The sequence below is a fragment of the Temnothorax curvispinosus genome, unplaced genomic scaffold (assembly GCF_003070985.1).
Source record: "Temnothorax curvispinosus isolate PA1 unplaced genomic scaffold, ASM307098v1 QBEX01014792.1, whole genome shotgun sequence".
NCBI lineage: Eukaryota > Metazoa > Arthropoda > Insecta > Hymenoptera > Formicidae > Temnothorax > Temnothorax curvispinosus.
In genome coordinates this window covers 96,655-116,738 of record NW_020224572.1, presented here as the reverse complement: position 1 = coordinate 116,738, position 20,084 = coordinate 96,655, and the positions used below count along the sequence as shown (strand labels likewise).

The following is a 20,084-nucleotide window of genomic DNA, read 5'->3' as shown; positions in this document are numbered from 1 at the left end:
TCTCTTTATTTATTAAGTTTTAAATGTTATAACTTAAATAAACGAAGCTATTTCGAAATAACTGCATTTTAATACCTGCGTACCAGCTGTGGAATTAAAAAAAAAAAAAGAAAAATGGCTATATTACGAGAGTATAAAAAGAGTTTGATGATGAAGTTAAAATACAATAAAGGATAATTTAAAAGAATGGAATTAGCCGTTATCTGTTACGTTGTTTTAACGGAATTCTCCGAGGCTGAGTTTCAAAAAGGGAGATGACACGTTTTTTAATACAGAGTAACGTTAATCGAAATGCGAATTTAAAATACAAGACATTCGAGAATTTATTGCATATATAATTAATACATTTGTCAGCGTTTATAATTTAATGTAGAACTTTTAAATTGCATGTATATTTGTGTACTACGAAACGGCAGTAGTAAGGCGTATAGCCCTTTCGATCCTTCTTTAAGACCTATACTTTACTCGATTAACGGCAAATTGGATAATTGTCATAAAAAGAGTAATCAGTAGAGATATTAAGTAAGGGTATATATAAAATGAGACATTATTATTATAATGCGTATTATATCACTTAATATGTGGAATGATAGTCTGTATGACGTACTAACTTTGATCCTAATAAATTGATGACTTCATCGACTGCTCTTCACATACATAATTCATATTAAAATGAAAGAGTTACTATTGTAAGAAGAGATTACGCTTGTTAATTTTTTAAATTATTTGTGGGCATTAAGAAGGAAATTATACTATAGCAGATATTGTGAATAATTTTTTATTTGATAGATTTAATTGATATAAAATATATTCGACAATTATGATTTGTTCGTCAAATTATTTGATCGTGTTTTGGGAATTTGTAAAGCTGTAAAAAATAATTCTGCACGATTATATAGTTACGTTTTGTTTGAAGCTATAGGTAATTAGTTACATGCAAGTTTTGTTGAGTTAAATTTTTGTTTTACGTATTGCATTATTGCACATCCATCATTCTTGGGCGAGATTGTAACTCGAATACGCGCCGCGTATTGCGTATAGCGGTAGTACAGATAAATCTGCGGATTTTATTTTGAGATTAAAAAATGTGAAAGGTCGTAGTGCGCGACGTTTTTGTTGGAGCGTTACTTTGTGGTAACAATTAAGGTACATATCGAATTTATTCACGTGCATTTCTAGCGACTTTTTGCCGTGCGAGCCATACAAAACGAATATTTTTGTATTTACGTGCACTACGTAATGCAATAGATTAAAACGTGTGCACCGACAGGATTCTAACATATGCCCCGAAGTTAAAAGAATTAGAAATCGCATGTCAATGTTTTCCGTTTGCGTATCCGCGCAAATTTTTTATTTCAAGATAGATTCAACAAAAATAGTTTAATAAAAATAGAAAAAGTAAGATTTTGCGGCACGATAAAATGACGTTTTGCCCATTATTCTCTTTATCAAAACGTATCATCATCATAAGGGTATAATAATTAAGATTAAGACATTCTGGACTGTTCGTACGTCCAGCGCTGCAGCGGGAAAAACGCAAAGGTCATACACTTTATAATATTTTTCAGCGTTATCATTAACATATCTGCAACGTGCACGGCGTGCAATAACGATCGCGGTAACGAATCAAGTATGCGTCGTACGTATCGCACGCTATTTCGGCTGGTATATTTAGAGCTTTAACTAGAGCGACACGGTTCGTGTAACCGAGTTATAATGCAAATCGCTTCGGGCATTTCTTACCGTTAGAACAATTCTGTCATCGACAAATCTCACGATGAATAATTCATTTATTACACCAGATCTGGCTAAGCACTATACCTCGTTTGTCAGAACGATTTTTTTGCCGTTAGGGTAAACTCGGGTATGGCCATTATACAGGAAAGTTGGCCAATCTATATGTTCTTTCATTCTAGCTTGCCATGAAACATCGAATGAACATGGGTTGATCATCTTACCCGAGTTTACTTTATATGTGTTGATATCAATCGCTATGAGATGATATAATTGTAACATTTTTTGAAAAATCTATTGAAGTATTTATCGCAGGAAATATATTTTTTCAGTTATATTTTTAGTTATAATTTTTAATTACAATCTAGTGGATTCCGGTTGAATTCATTTAAAGTTTAATTTAAATGTTTTTTAAATAAAGTTCAACAAAAGAAGTTACTGAAACATATTATAGATTCACAAATTGTAAAAAATATAGTGTTTAGAGAAACTTTTGTTGAGGGTTGGTCTTCAAGTTTATTGGACAATATAAAAGTTTCGTATTGTTGAAGTTAATTTATTAATGTTAATTCGTTTTCACGTCGACTTCTTATATAAATTTTGTGTATATTACAGTATACTGTAAAAGAACTATAGTACAACGGCAATGAGAGAACAAACGAACTACACTCGTGTGTACTTTTACGAGTGTTATACTGTTTTATCTAGAAAATGAAAAATTGAAAAAAGTTGTATATTTTACTGTTCTATAAGGACGCGTTTTGCGTTTTCAAACGGAGTTTTTTATATTGCTCGTAAAAATAGAGAATATTTTATTATTCAATTGGCCGCGATATACCAGACTGAGTAAGATTATCGTGACATACTTATTGTTCTTGTTTTTGCATTTGTAATTTTAATTGTTGCAAGAGTCACAAACTTTCCAATGTGTGCGTGTGTGTGTGTGTGTGAACGATACATTATTTAACATATATTGATTTTTAACCTGTTAAATCATAACATCTGGAGTATAGTTTTCTAAGCTACGCTTTAGGAACAAGATGTTAAAGACGTTCCTTGAGATGAATGCGAGGTGAATTTTCTAGAGGTTTTCTGTGGAGCTTTATGTGTGCATGAGCACTTCAGAAATGCAGGTCTTGCACTATGGCTTCGTGCGAGATTGCTTGCTGTTTTTCGTTGACTGGAATTTCGTTGACTACGAACAAGCGAATAAATTTATAAATTCTCGTGATGCCAAGCGATCTCCCTCTATAGGAACAAGCGTTTCGATATCTTTTAATGCTCCTTAAAATGTTATTTTTGTCTTAATTTATTCGTACGTAGATGTATTTGATTCAAAGATGCGATTTTTCTGCAATAATGTTATAGGAACAATTACAGAATTACAACAAATTATACTAATCAAAGACGTATTGAGAACGATTATAGAAAACGTTAAGATTTTTTCTAAGATTAATTTGCAAAGAGCTTCTTTTCGACGATAATCGCTGATTTAAATTTCTACGAATAATTTGCGATAGCATTACGATGTCATCACATCCAAATGCTTTTACTGCTGCGATTGTTTTATCGGCTCGAACCGCATATTTGAATAAATTGTGCATTTTGAATCACTGCAATACGAATAACAGAAATGGTGATTTTGTGCGGTAGTAGAAAAGTTCTCTTTTTTTATAGCACGTTCGACTTTTTGTGATTTCAATTTTTTATTATTGCAAATTGCGACAATATATGCAAACGTGATTTCTCTGAGTTTTTTTTACTTATTCCATGCAAAAAAGGACTTGTCATTTTACAGTGACCCATTTCGCTGAAATATTGATGTATGTATATTTCCTTTTTGAAATAGACAACTTGAAGCTGCGTCCAACTATTGTTACAAAAATAGAAACCCGCTTTAAATCCGTCAGTGCAACAAATTCCTGAATTTAATTTTTTTTTATAATCCTATATTATGTTTTTAATTTTTTTAATTAAATAATTTTAATGACAAATATTGAAATAACTTTTAAAGTGCAATTAAATTAAACAGGTCTTTTGAAATAATTTATACACGTACAGATGATGGTAATGTAATACTAATATTACATTATACTTATAATTGATAACACTCAATGTATCTCTTTCTCTTTTCTTTCTTATTTGCCGAAAGTGTTAATATTTTTCAATAATAATGTTTTAAAATATAGAGATTTCTTTGTACGAATCAATTATTTCGGTGTTCGTCGATTTGTTGTGTAAGCAAGTCCTACGTAATTAAAAAGGGAAAATCCATCAAAACTACACAAGAAACAGTACATTTCTAAATGGCAAAATGCATCTGTCTGAACCGAATAAATTTTATTCCTGCTTTCTGATATTAGGTCCATAAACTACCTGCGATATATGATAGTGTCAGCAAAGTCAGTGGTTCGAGGCATGAAGTTCATAAACGCAATTTACTTTAGTAGTACACTGTACAAGCATGTGCAGTGGTAACATATGGTACGCGAAGGGTTAAGCTAAGAGCAGCAAATGTACAATGCATTTATCAGGTTCGTTGCATGCGGCTGCTGCTGAGAAATTTTTCTTAAATAAAGAAAATAAATTTTTAGATTGTCGTAAACATACCGCAAAATAAACGCACATATACAACTTTATTTAATATATTTTTATATACATATTGCACCCCGAGAAGAACACTGTCACAACTCAAAAATATACAATTCTCAGGATAGAGGAAAAACAAATTTAATTGAATTTCTTTTAATTGTGAGATAACTAAAACGCAACATTTGCGACATTTTGTTATATAACAAAACTTTTACTGTTTCTTGCCGTTTTTATAAACGTGATTACGAACATTTGAATATTGAATATCTGTCTGTAGAATTTATACATTTTTAAACTTTTATAATCTCATTTTGCAGAAAAATCTCGTTATCGTATCTTAACTTTGAACTTTGTTCTTATTTTCCTAGAACTTGTTGAATCAACGAACCAAGAGAATTCTTAGGATTCTGTATTCCTATTTTCTTGAATTTTGGAAATTCTGGCATTATTTTATGATATATTATGTAAAATCTTAAACGCTTGAACCTCCAGATTCTATCCTTTAGTAGATAAACAATTGCCATTTATCTGAATTGTCAGCATTCTGCGATTCACAAGCTTTGAACGCTTCCGGTTTAAAAGTTATTATTGCTATTACACAGTAAAAAATTTAATGTCCCAGAAAGTCCACTCTAAATTTTGTGTTAAAATAACCCGATGAATGAGTTATTTTAACACAAAATTTAGAGTGGACTTTCTGGGACTTTTACAGTGTATAGTCTCAACATTTTCCATATCAGAACTTTCATCTCTGATTTATATTCCGAAATCTATCACCAAAAAACATCAGACGGTAGAAATAGAACATTTTATGTATCTAAAAAACGTTGAAATAACATCCATATTTGTTACAACCTAATAATAACATTTAACGTTTTTACTTGATAGCAGCATTAAATCTATTTTTTTTTTACGCAACTATTGATAACGTCATTTTATTTTCTCATCTGACTGTCGACTCGATTGTAATCTATGAAAAAGGTTTCATTATCTTGAAAACTTTCTTTTACGGTGCTTTCAGAAATAATCGGCTCTCGCAGCCTCATTTTTCCCACGCGGATAGATCTATCCCGTGGTGCTTTAAATTCAACGTTGCGACGGGCGACGGGTATACTCACCGCGAAACCGTGTCACTTCTTTTAAATCGTATCGTGCACTTAGCAGTAACCTTCTTCGGCGTAGTACGCATTTCTTGCCTTTTTCGCTGTTTCTATTACGTGGATTTTCTCTACGCGGATCAAGAAAGACACAATCGTGTCTCGCGCTAAGTGCACGAATCGTCTAGTTGAACGAAGGTACGATTATCTTACGGCTGTAATGGTTTGATTGATTGAGTATTTAATGAGCTTAATCAATTGCTCAGATTCCTACTATACAAAAAAGTCTTACGTACTTTGGCGTGCGTAACTTTACTTTGGCGATAATTGCTAAAAAGATGCATGAGTAATCTTATCTTTTTATACAGGCTTCTCCATTTTTACTGAATATTATTGCGATTAAATGCTTGATTAAATTTAATTTTGCATTTTTGTGAATAAATTGAAAAAAGATTTCGAATTTTAGGTAGTAAACTATAATTTAGTAAAACGCAAAAAATATAGGGCTTAATCTATGAGGGCTCTCCAATACCACTTCCGTCGATTCTAATTGAGCAGTCTTTCTTTTGTACAGGTGTTTTCTGCATAGAAAATCTAACGGTTGCTTTAATGAATCTTTACAACGGAGTTAATTCTTTAATTTTATAATGAATCTTTAAATGAGTTTTAATGAGTCTTTAAAAAACGTGAGAAATGACCGCGTTATTGGCATGTTCAATAGAGAATAACTGGCCCAACTGAGTTGATGAGATTAGGGTCTGTTCGTTGGCTGGCACGCTGGTTAGTATTTGACACAGAGAATGACGAATCTCAGAGGGACGGCGAGCTTAACGTGCCCTATTTTGGCCCCATGAGATCAATGCGCGAAAGTTAAAAGCCCCATGCAGAAAATAACGAATTTTGATGGATTTTTCAGACTTCCCGATAGTATAGTCATTTCACTAGCGAGGTAACGACAGTCACTTTTTCTTAAATTTTTTCATAATGCAAATTTATGCAATTTTTTGTTCATATATTTTTAATATTTAAATATTCTTCTATTTTTAAGTTATAATATTCGTTTTATTAAAAAATACTTATTTATTTTATTATACGATGGACAGAATAATTGTTAGCGAAAGGAGTGTATTTAATAATTAATTTTCGAATTTGGGATTGATGAGAGATCTACTGCAGTCCTGAAAATAATTTCTTATACGAAAACAAAAGTTAGGGAGTAAAGCACAATCATTTTTAATCATGTTATTACTTCAAAGAAACCATCATTACAAATTATGAATTTTTTCAATTTTTAATTTTTATTTTTAATAAAAAGAATAAAATCTTGTCTCAAAATATACTAATTGTAAGGTTGTGATTTTAAAAATTGTATAATAATTGTATTTAATAATTGTAATTGTCGTTTATATTGTCAAAATCACTGCTTCCGGGAATCCGGGATTTAATTTAAGAGAACCTATACGATTTATTTCTAGGTCCCTACAATGGGGATCTTTAATTTTCAACGGAGCATTGAACTGAGAAATGATCTTCCACGATGAAGATTTTTACGACTCCTTGGCGGCAGGAACGTATTTGTTAACGTTTATTTGACGCAAGGGACGCAAACGACAACGCAACAATCGCGTCCAAGAAACAACGCCTTCATGTTTGCAATTACTTCTAACAGTTATTTATCGCGGAATGTACACGGAGAGAATTTTTTGTTATATTTTACCCTTAAATTCACTACAAACTTAGGACAACTTGGCAACGAAGGAATTTTTAAAATATACAAAAGACATTTTACAAACAACGTGATAAGAATTACCAAGCAGATTGGTAAAGTTTGAAAAATTATTGAAATTTCCTAGATATATTTTATAGTAAAATTAATCAGGATATTTTAATCAGAATAGCTCATATAAAATTCTTGGTGGTACCTGTTGTCCCACAACTACCGCATGATTTCAGGGTAAATTTTAAGAGAAAATTCTCTCCGTGTAGTGTAAACATTTTTTTAGCAAATATTTAACATCACATTCACGGAATACGTTCAATATCGAACGAATCGAGAACGAAATAAAATATTGTTTTGCGAATACTATATAACTTCGCGATAACCCGATAAGCTCAAATCGCGAATATTTCGTAATAATTTTCATAACATATACACGCGATTGTCAAATCTGTGATTGTCATGTCAATTTCAATGGTATAATAGAACAAACCGAGCAGTCGTGTATGAGATCTAATGTCCGCTTTATACTTTCAACGGTGAGATAGCTTTATGAGTTTTAAAAAACCGCAAGCCAAAACCACGTTATTGCCGTGTTCAATGTAAGATAACTTACCCAATGATTTGACCAGGTCAAGGCCCTTTCGCCAAGTGGCACATTGGTATAATATCTGACACAAAGAAGAATGATTCTCAAAGTAGAGAGCGAACTCCATGAGTTCCATTTCTCTGTCGTGCTCCATAGGATCAATTCGTGAAGAAAAGTTAAGTGACCCGTTGAACGTTAAAGATCCCAGAAGGAAACGAATTCCGAATCTTTTGAATTGCTCCCATTGCTCGTATATAGCGATCATTTTGGCACACCGAATCAACGGCAGTCACCTTTTTCCAAATTTTTGCATAACGATATTATGCAATTTTCCCGTATCTTTTCGTGATAACTTATATTCATGCCCATTGTCCCATAATGGATCATCAAAATTTGCGCGAACAAATATGTTCTTCCGTTATCCGCATTTGTAATTAAACATTATTAACTACGTTATATCCATGTTTACTATTTTTTTAATCATTAAAATAGCATTAATATTAACATCAATGGAAGAACATTTAATGAGAAGAAAAGATTTAAAATTTTCTCTTAAAATATATCAATTTCGTGACTTAAACAATTGTATGTGATTGTTGACTTATTACCGAAACCGCACTGCTCCCGGGAATTACCGAGAAAACTTGAGTTTAATTTCAACCTTTCCACGGGAATCCTGAATTTTCAACGTAGGGGCACCGAACTAAGTATTGCAGATGGATCTCGTGGGAACCGACGAGAAATAACTGTGACAGTTCACTGTGAAGATTGTCACGATTCTATGTCGAACTGCGTATTTGCTTACCCAGACAGCACCAAGGTCCCTTCGCTGAAGCAGCGATCGCATCGAAGAATAAAGAAAGAACGTCATACTCGCAATTCTTTTTAACAAATATTTATTTGTGGAGAATAATTTGAGAAATCATTAGGAGAATATTTGACGTGATGCGAAATTCACGAATATATTCTAAAGCGAGATAAAAGTTTTTATTTTATTACGCGAATTTTAATTAATAACGACCAGTGATAATTTCGAGCCACGAATTTCGTAATAATTTTGTATCTCTCTCCACTCTCGCGATTCTGGTAATCTCAAAATTGCGAATGTCAAGCTTCGCGAATGAGAAGTTAATATTTGAATCGTTGGCCTAATTTCGAGTTTTGACAGATTTAATTAATAAATCTTTATATTATTTGTCAAAATTTGCGACAATTCTTAATGCGAAATTTTGATTTAATTTTTTCGCATGGCATTTATTAACAATCTTTTCTACTAATGATATAAACTACTAAAATGTCTGCAAAATTTTAAAATAATTGAATTTTTCCCACTTGTGGCTTTAGTTAGCGCACTTAGCGTCTTTTTTACCTTTGTAAAAAGATATTTTTTACTGATTTAAATTAATCATAAAGCAGGTAGAAGCTATAGATGGGAGTAGCTAGGAGTAGTTGTGTGACGTTAGAGATAGTGCAATTTGAGAATAAAGTAACAAAATAATACTAAACAATTATGTCCTTGTTTTTTCTCGTTATTTTATGTGGCTGTGCTAACGTTAGACTAAAGCTAGCACGCAGTGCTACTGTTTTTTACGAAATGAAAGCAGCAACAAAATCCGGAATATAGAGCAATAAATTAGCCACCAAAGAAAGCGCTAAATTTCTATATATGTTTTCTTCGATTGTGCTAAAATGACTGTCAACTATATATAGACGTTATTCCGCGAGCTCATCTCAATCCGGAAATAATGGATACATTACATTCGGGTAAGAACCCACAACGCGCGATACGAAATAGACTCGAATTCAAGCAATGTTAAAATACCATAAATATCGCGATTAAACAATAATTTACAATCTTCAGACCTTGTCGCGATCTCGTTCTGTAATACTTTTGCAATAGTTCTTGTATGAACTGAGAGAGAAATAACGTGAAATATATACAATAATTCTCTTCGAAAAATTATCGTTATCTCGATACGAATTGTTAATCTAACAAGTTGAACACCCTGACTGATATACACTCTAAATATTCATAAGAAATAATTATATTTCCTTGAAAGCGATATACGCACACGATAACGCATTTGTTTAAGCGTCGCGGTGCTATCGTGTGTATCCGCAGCACGGTGACTTTGTATAAACAATAACACGCTGTACATTACAAGCCAAGTTACATACCTACCAGAAATATCGAAATATTTCATACGTTATGATATAAATTCATATTGCATATTCCATTTCTTGTACTTTAAATTAGCTAACTTTGATAATAGCACTTATCATCGGATATTAAATAATAATTATTTGAAGTGTTAAATTCATCTTATTTTAGTGAAATAATATATATATGTATATTATATATATATAAATTTATTTTTGTACTTTACTTTATAACAACTTTATAACAAATTTTATAGCGTTCTGAGAGAAATAAAATTATGCGTAATTTTAACAAGTAATTTTACTAAGTGATTGTCAATTAATTATAGTCACACACGTAATGTTAGAATATGATGATTGCATGGGATTTTACGAGTGGCACTCCCTTAATGCTAATCCGTCTTTATTATCCTTTTTACTACACACCGGAAAAATGTAATATTGCAAAATTACCTTTTCTCAAAGAAGATAAAAAAGGCAATAAATGCTGCAATCATAAAAAAATATATTGTACAAAGAAGTATCATATTAATATATATTTCAATAAAGTAAAAGGAAATTTGAGGTAAAAATATTAAAATTCAAAAAGTATTTTACATATTTTATATTATTCAAATGTGTTTTTCCTAGAAAAGTGAAAAGAAAGGGTATTTTGTTATACAAGAGAAGGCGTTAAACTTTCTTTACTTTTAATTAACTCGATCATTTTCTTTGGTATAAACACGCGATTTTTTTAAATCTTTAAAAACCTTTTATCTAGAAATACATTTTGCAAATTTTACATTTATATTAAACTCTAGATGGAATTTGAAATGTAAAATATAAGCTCTGTTTGGAGTTGAGAATTTTTCAAAATCATTATTTGAATATGCTAACATATTTAAATAATACGATATTATGTGTAAAATACTCTTTCATATTTTATTATTTTTTTTTAATAGATTGATTTTTATCCAGAGTGCTTTAAGTTCAACGCTTCGGTGGACGCTGGCAAAACTGTATCACCTTTAAATTGTTTTGTTGAACTTATTGCTAGCAGTAACATTCCTCGGCGTAGTATGCATTTCTTGATTCTTTCGTTGTCTCTACTACGAGTCTCTACTACACGAGAATGAATCTCATGGGAGCAAAGGTTTTCGTTTGTGCTCGTATGTGATCGCACGTGTGGCTTTTTACTGACTTTATCTCTTTCTCTTTATTTCTCAACGATACAGAAAGATCTACGACAAATTCCGTTCCTGCGGCATAACGATGGCGATGTCGCAGGTCGATGTTTTTGTTCCATTTATTCCTTGATAATGACCATATCTTTGAAAATATTTATATAAGATATATAATTTCTTTGGCTTCATCTTTACGCCTGCGTTTGCCAATTGCGATAACGAACTGTGGTAGAAAGGAAAATGTTTAAAATAGTTAAAGTGTTTCTTTGTTTCTTTGCATAGAGAATGTATTTTTTATATTTTAAATGTCTCGTTTCTTGTTTTTTCGATAGTTGCACTTATTCAAAAGAAATACTTATTGAAATCAATGTAACTTGAAATGCTGATTTAAGAAAATCTGCGTTTGTGTGTCTAGATAAATATAAACACGATATATACAATAATTTTCTACGCAAAGTTAAAAAATTGTCAAAAATCTTCAATATCTTTCGTTAACTAAACAATGTTCTATATAAAATATATTTTGCATGAGAAACAAGATTTCCATATAGCAATGAATCGAGAGAAGATCCTTGTCAGTTTGATTTGGTTTAATTTAATAACGTTAACAATACTCCAATTGAAACTGCCTTTTATATTTATCAAATCGTTATGAATTTGCCGCGTTAAAAAATTCCGACGCGATTGATACCACGACATCACAAACGGCAATGTTAATACAAAGCTGCGAGCAATTACGCCGCTTATGTTTCATACGCACGATAGATGCAGCGACATACACACGTTCTACTCGCTAAATATCACGTCATATCTTCTACGTAATTGCTAAAGGTTTTTTTTCTGCACGAGCAAATTGATGTCAAATGAAAGCGTGTCAAAGAAGAGCCGTATACGCATACAACGATACGTCGCGCATTCTCTTGCAGTTATATGAATTCACGTACGACATAACGCGGGCCCTCTACCTTCCTCTCGTGCGGTCGACAATCGCTGGTGCAGAAAATTAAAAGGCCACTCGGAAAGAATACTGGATGCGCGTTCCAATTTTTTGGCAAGCGAGTTATATGGATAGATAGATTCGTCGCGACGGATGCAAGGTTGCATCATATCGACGTAGAAGCAATTTAAAGCTACTCCGCGACAGCTTTTAATTGAAAGTAGAAAATTACAAATGTTTTGATACGTGACTAATCGATTTAAATTTTGGTTCAAGAAATAGTTACTTTTATTAATTATAAAACATAATAATTATTATTCCGCTTTTAATACACACACACACACACACACACACACACACACACGCACAAAATATATGTATATCTATTTTGTTGGTAAAGAATTAGTGTTTTTTACTTCATAATTGATATTGTAATATTGTAACATTGATATGTGTTCTACGTACATTTTACAATGATAGAATATAAGATCAATTTTTATGTACATTTAATGCTGTGTGACTGTTCGTTCCTCGTTTCTTAATACTCCAATCTCATTTTTTTATATGCGTTCCGAATATTATGCGTATAATTATTTTTATTTTACAAGAAGTTCTCCATAGGATTATCTTTATTTTACAGAAAGTTCTCCAAAGTTTATAATAAACTCGTAAATTTTTTTCTCTGTTTTTTGACTTTTTCGCCGGTACGTGAAACAGTTTTCTACTTTAATATTTTCTCCTTTTACGCTTGTTCAGGATATCTTGCATGGTTGTATTTTTTCAGTTATTTCTTTTTCTCTCGCTTTCTCTTTCTTTTTTCTCTCTTTCTTCTTTTCTCTCGTTTGCTCGATATAAAGCACATGACAGGATTAGTTATGTTAAACTTCATGTCAGTATTAAATCCGCGTGCGTTTCTGGTGAAATTCAAACACTCGTGAAAACTATAGTTTACTCTCATTGAGAGTTTTCGCTGATTCGCAAACGACATGTGTATATTTTATATATATGCCATGTATATCAGAAAAATTATCTCTTACACACACACATACATATTCTCCTCTTTCCTCGTATCTTTTAAAATAAATTTAACATAACTATATATTACATAATTATTTCTATTATTTAATTATGAAATCTGTTTTTAATTGTCGAACTTTTATAATGAAATGTGAATTGAAAACAGTAAAAATATAATCGAAAATGATTGTTCCCATCTTATCAGCTTTTTAATTCCGAAATTACTTAGGCTTGTTTAGACAAAAGATAAAATCAATACCAAATGTATATACTATTTATTGTCAATATTAACTCACAGCCAATTGATGTATCATTTGTCAAAAGAGACGAATGCATAATAACGGTGGTGGGAAACATTTGAAATGTAAATCAACAAGCAAAAAGTCGCAGACTAAAAGAAACTTCACAAAATCCATTTTTATTACCTATACCAATATTAAATTACTCAGATAAATATTGGACTTTTGAGATATTTAGACAGAATGAACCGTTCTTAAATGATGATAATAAATTCATAAAACAAAGGACAAAATAGTTTATAAATATATATTAGATCTATTTTAGACAGGATATAATATATTCTACCTTAGAACATATACGCACGTATTCGTATTTTATAGTGCTTTGTAAATATTTCCTGAAATGCACGTTAAATAACTCAGCATTTTGTTTTCGTGCGCGGCGCTATATGTATATGTTTATGCAAGTTAGGTCGCCGCGCTATTATTTGTGCGGCAAGTCTCGTGCGGGAAGATAGAGTGACGCGAGCCACTCCGTGTGTCATCGCGTTATTATCTCACGAAACGTGATTGTTTCCTGTGAACAGTCAGCAATTATCAGTCGCTCGATTATCTTCCACGATTAGCGACTCGTAAACGAATTGAGGCGGCAACTACTTGTCGAAGTAGATATCTCGGGATTTTGGAGGAGAGAGAGAAAGAGAGAGAGAAAGATAGAGAGAGAGAGGGAGAGAGGGGGGGGGACGATGTTTATATTATAGATTATACTTTTATTATGATATTTGCAAAGACAATATTTCTTAAACGGATTCGAATATATCGCGTTTTATTTAAATGCCATATCTAGTAGTAGTGATTTAAATAATAGAAAAGCGTATCAAATATGAATTTGTTAATACTATGTACGTTTCGCATTAGCTTCCTTTAATACGTATATTTCTGGATTTAAGTATTCGAAAATGTGTGTAATACTATATTTTAATTATATATTTTTCAACAAATTATCGCGTCTTAATTAGTTGTATCGTATTCCACGATATCAAGTTGAGGTATTTTAATAATTAATGCGCGATCATATAGTTAATTTTTTTGCGAATTTCGAATATTTTGTGCAAGCGCTGTGAAAGAACAACGAAAGCTTAGGAGAGATATTAGGCGATGGCGTGCCAACCACGGGATGAATAGTTAATTTTATTATTATATTTTATTGAAACTTTGATACTTGCGAGGATTGATTCACAATTATTTTTATATGCGCGCAGTAATTATTTTGTAATTTTGATCATCGCTATATTTTTGGATATATTTGTCTTTACAGGTCAATGTTCGTAATATCGCAATTCCGCCGCTGCGCATCGTATTGGTGAGTGACAAATTATATATACATATCTTGTTTTAATTTGCGAGATAATGGATGCGAAAAGTATAGGCAAATATAAGTACGTAAAGATGTATATGCAGGGGCACACGGTGCATGATTTTCCTACTGGATTGCTTGCGATCTAGTAAATTACAATAATTGCACCACTCAACACTCAGGATTTCTAGTAATTTACTAGATCGCGAACAATCCAGCAGGAAAACATGCTCCGTGTGCTGCTGGCTTAATATACATGATACATTATAATACGTGCAGAGCAACAAAACACCTATTGATTCTGTCCAAACGCCGCGAGGAAAACGCTTGGAAACGCGTATCGTTCGCGCGCAAACGATGCGCGAAAAAATGTGTTTACGTTCTTTTTTTCCCATTCACGACTACGGGGTGCGGGCTTACCCTATGTAGTTCTCTCCGCAGCTGCGGCTCGATTGCGGTGTAGGCCCGCACATTGCGTTCGGAGCTCACCAGCGAAGCGTTAATCGATATTAATTACATCACACGATGACTCGCCGGTTCTGTCATGTGAATCCGTTTTCAGCTTTGTTGACCCGATGCGGAACGAGTAGCATATGACTATTTAGCTTCCCGCACGAAATCGCATGCCCGGCGCAGTGTATATTGATAATCGATTTTTGATAGAGCGAGACAGATATATTTGCATGGGAATTGACATTACGCCAGACAATTCGACTTTTGATGTTATGTAACGAAACGTGACGCGTTCGGGATTTGAATCGAAGCAAACGTCGCGTTTGTATCGTCAGACACGGTAAAGTAGGTCTGTAATGCAAATTACTTATCTACATAAAGGAAGTGCACAAATACAGAATAAACAAACATAAAATATAAAGTAAATATAAAAAATATCTGAAAATCTTTCCAAACTCGGTACATTGTATATGTTGTTTAAAATTCATAGAATCTGAAGATTGAATTTACAACATTTTCGAAATTGCTCGTATGACAGAAAATGTCCCATCAAAATATGGCATATCGAATGTAATTGTCGTGTACGCGACCATCTAGATTCGCATCAACGAAATCAGGCTGTTTCCGACAAAGTTCTCGACAGTTAGTTATACATTTGATTCCGCACCTACATCGTGTTTATTAATCCATAGGTTCGTTATCTCGTTTACAAGACCTGCGATATTACAACAGTGATTTACGACACACGTTTATCTTCGTTAGAGCGAAATCGCGCTGAATTTCTCACTGCTTAGCGTCAGCGTAAAGTCATGCGCAGAGTAAGTTCTCCAATCATAATTTTTCTAACAGTGGATATCCATTCATCACTATCAACAATATACGACTAATATTAGATTTTTTTCGAGATAATTTTTAATCCTTGCTTCGTGCAATTATTTCATAAAAAGAATTACGAAAGAAAAAATCCATGAATTAACATACAGATACAGAGATACATATAATTGTATAACTAAATCTTTTTTATGTATCTTATTACATTTTTCTAATCCCCTTTCTGAAATGTACATCATGAATTAATAATGTCGATGTTTCCAATAATGTAGTTATATTTAAATATAGTTATTATAGTTATTTACAGGGAAACTCTCTTTAACCGTTTTCGATTATAATAAGTCTTTGCATTGTGTTATAGAGAGAGGAAAGTAAAGATCCAATTTCATTAATGTCTTAACCAATATAATAATTTAATGTTACTTTATTTTATCGTTATAATATCGGAATAATTTTAGAAAGTTATATGTATTTGTTCCAATTTGTTTTTATTTTGGTTATTATGTACGACAGTATATAACTCGGCATATATATTTTTTGTATTAATTTTTAAATACGGTTTTAGTACCACATCGAAAAAGACAATATGATATTAATGTATAAATTAACTTTTTACTATTCTTAAGAATTATACATATAATTCTTTTTGACGCTATGCAGATTTTGTGTTATTCTGAAAGAGTAAAATAACGGAACGAAAGTTAATTAAATTGGTCGCGTGTGCTGTACGTTATGTTTTTTCTGCAAGAGAGATACTGTGCTTTGTATTGTACATAGTAACTGTCTAAAAAATAACTTCTCCCATTTCTAGGAAATTGGAGCGAGATCTAGTGCCATGCATACGTGTCATTTTGACCTTTTAACTACAATGCTGAAAGAAAAATGTAATAAAGAAACCGTTATTATTTTTTAAAAGCATAAAAATTTGGAGTATGAAAATTTTACAAATATGGTTTTTTCAATAAATATCGACGTTTCAGTACCTGGTTTAAAGTTTAAACTAATATTAATTTGGTTTTATAACGATGTTTTAAAACATGGCTTTGAAATCGTTGAAAAATTTTTAGTAATTTCACGTTTTGATGTTACAAATGAAAATTGAGCAAAAACAATCTTCATGTTTACTTTTGATAATGGAAACATGATTTTGTGCATGGCACATTTTCCCGTGTCTACAGCATCGAAAATTTAGCTTGAAACTATATTTCAAATGAGATTTTATTAAATATAAACTCATGGAGAATAATCCATGTTTCACGTATAATATAAGTAGATCAATCAGTGACGTTTAACAAGTATATCGGTAATACGATGCATACGAGTGCATACATTATAATGTTTACATATACAACTTAAAATCAATGATTTAATAAGCGATGATCATTTTGTTTTCTTTCTTTCTTTTTTACTACTCTATTTGCGATCAGAGATAGAAATGTGCAAAAGTCGTTGAACACAAGAACACTCGAGGTAATCTTTTTTTTTTTAACTTCAATGCGCTTGTTGTGATAAACAGGAGTTTGATATTTCATGAAGTTCCACCGCAGGACCCTCCGCAATGAAAACTCAACGCAATGTCTGTTCCGCGTGACAATTCTCGCGACAATTCTCGCCGTGGTAAATCTCACCGCCGTAATCCGTAATCCTCAAGCGGTCTCGCGCTCTCGTTACACGCGTGCAGCGCTTGCGGCGGTATACCTAAAGCTGCTCGTACGACAACGATTAATTAACATTAGCGGACGCCGTCACCGTCGTTTCGCGTCGCGTCGCGTCGCGTCGCGCCGATGGTGTCAGATGCGACGGAAGGTGGTGGAGAACGGAACTCCGGTAGGAGGTGCCGAAGAGCACGGCGGAAGATACGTAACGCGTGCGGGCGCGAACGATAGAGACGGAAGCGACGGAATGATAGGCCGAAAGAGAGGGAATGGAGAGAAAAGCGCACATCACACAAGGAGGTGGGAGCTTTCGCGGGCCGAGGGAAACCATCGGCGGGGGAGCAGCAGGGGGCGGTTGGAAAGGAGGAGGGAACGCTGGAGGCCATGAGGAGCCTTACGGCGGTGGGGACGGGTGGCGGCGGCGATGGTGGCGGCGGTGGCGGCGGAGGCCGCTCGTCGTTCAACACGCAGGATCAGTCTCGGGGAGAGAGACCTCGCTCCGCCGCTTTCGCCTCGCTCTATCTAGTACCTCCGCCGCACTCGTACACGCTGGAAAACGCGCCGTTCTTCACGCGCCTGAGTAAAGGAAAAAAATAGAAACGCGAGTTCACCGCGTCCAGTAGAGTCCGGCGGAAGATCGCGGAGATCTCGACGAACGCACGGTGGTGCGACGCCGGCGTTCTTTCGCGTCGGTGGTGGACGGAAAGCCTGTTGCGAGTCGCTTCCGTCGATCCGTCCACTTTCTCGGCCTCCCCGCGCTCCCTTTCTCCCTGACGTATTCCCGTATCAGGTATTAGAAGGATTCCGTCTAGGCGCCTTTCCCTTTTTTTTTGCCCCGATGTTTCTCCTTCGCCGATGAATCGATCCGCGGACATGTCGCGGTGATCGCGTCGACTGTTGTTGTTTATTACGGTCAACGAGGAGTCCGATCGAGGGACGCGGAGCGAGAACGAAAGAGATAGAGAGAAAGAGAGAGGAAGATCGCGAGGAAACTAGAGAGCGAGAGGAGAAACTTCTCTCGCGTGCGTTCTCGTTCCGTCCTCTTTGATCGAGCACGCATCCCTTCTGCCGGTCGACGAAGAGATACGAGGGAGAATAGTGGGTACCGCGTGTAAGAATCCATGCCACGCCGTTATCCGCGCTATCAACTCGAAATGGCGATCTCGGTGTTGTAAAGTAGCGTAGAGCGCTACACAATAAATGGAAAAGAATGAAAGAGAGAGAGAGCGAGAAAGAGAGATAAAAAGGTAAAGACCACTTAGGAACGCGCTGACGTTTAAGCCGCGACATAGTACGCTCTGGAGTAGCGACCCGTTTTCCTACAAGGACGTGAGTGTAAGACTAATTAGCGAGGGACACTAGCACAGGGACGAGAGGAGAGAAGAGAAACGGGGGATGGCTGGGAGCACCGACACAGCCGGGGGTTGAAGTGCCGAAGACAGAAGGGAAACTTAGTGTTTGCCGGTACGTGTCCGGTGGTCCCCCGAGGCATACTGAGGAAAAGGGCGAGAAAATCCCTCGATTTTTCTCCGTCTTTTCTCCTCTTCTCTCTCGTCTAGTTTCCGGAATTCGCGAGTAAACTGTCGAGCTGGCGAACGTCGAGTATACGAACGAGGCTGAGAGTCGCTGTCTAAGCGTTTTAGAACTGACGCCTCTTCGGATGAGACTAGGCAGGATAGAGCAACGTTGCGCCGTGCCCCGTTTCTGTTACCCTGTTCTGTTGAGAACTTTCCGAAGTCAGCTCATACATTCTGCACGCGAAGCGAATGAGAAATAAATACAATATAGTTTAAAGGGAATTAAGGTCGTACGATTAGATCTGGCTTTCTGCTCACGTCAGACTGCTGATTTGGAAGATTAGTCATTTCGTGGGTCGTTCGGCGAGAGTTTTATCAAAATAAATCATGCAAGAATCATATGTGTTTGAAAAGTTTTTGGAAGCGAATAGGAACACGAACGACGTGAAACAATAAACTACAATAAAGGAATTTCCCCTATTTATATATTCGTTATTATATAAAATAGTATTACATTGCCTTTTGTTTTTTTTTTTTTTAATTTGAAATTCAATGTCCTTTTTGATTCAATTTCCTTTTGTTTTTTAAATAATTTTCAGATTTACAAATAATATTTTTCCACAGCTACGAACTTTGAACTTTGAACTTTGCCATGCACTCCAAAATGAGAAAAGTTCTCAGAATGTCGCTTTCAATCGAAGTGTATCGAGCTATACGTAAAAAAATATTATTAAACTCTGACAGGAGTAATCAAGGTAAACTATACTGCCAGTTTTTGCAATATTAAATACCGCGTTAATTAAACTTAAGATTAACTTCTGGCAAAGAGAAAATTGAATGGAAATTACTTATGACAGTAAAACTCCGCGGTTTCCACAGAACTTCCGGGAAACACGGATAATGAGATTCTAGAGACTGATTTATTGCGTCGTATCTATTTATACCGCGATAATAATTACATCGATAAGCAACTTGTTTCAGCCTATTTTTATGCATACAACACATCCCACGTTGATACGTTGATAC

The 20,084-nt window shown here is 34.3% G+C and overlaps 1 protein-coding gene across 4 annotated transcripts in view; it reads left to right on the top strand.

The window, feature by feature from the left end:
* The window catches only part of LOC112465000 (neuronal calcium sensor 2), a 125,122-nt gene that overhangs the window by 51,247 nt on the left and 53,791 nt on the right, over window positions 1–20,084 (top strand). The window contains exon 3 of one of the 4 annotated variants that reach the window (XM_025032342.1): window positions 14,564–14,608. The gene's annotated coding sequence lies outside the window, so the exon portion shown is untranslated. Of the gene's footprint in view, window positions 1–14,563; window positions 14,609–18,072; window positions 18,653–20,084 lie in introns of those variants that run through there. The other 3 variants (XM_025032340.1, XM_025032339.1, XM_025032341.1) reach the window with 3 other exon arrangements.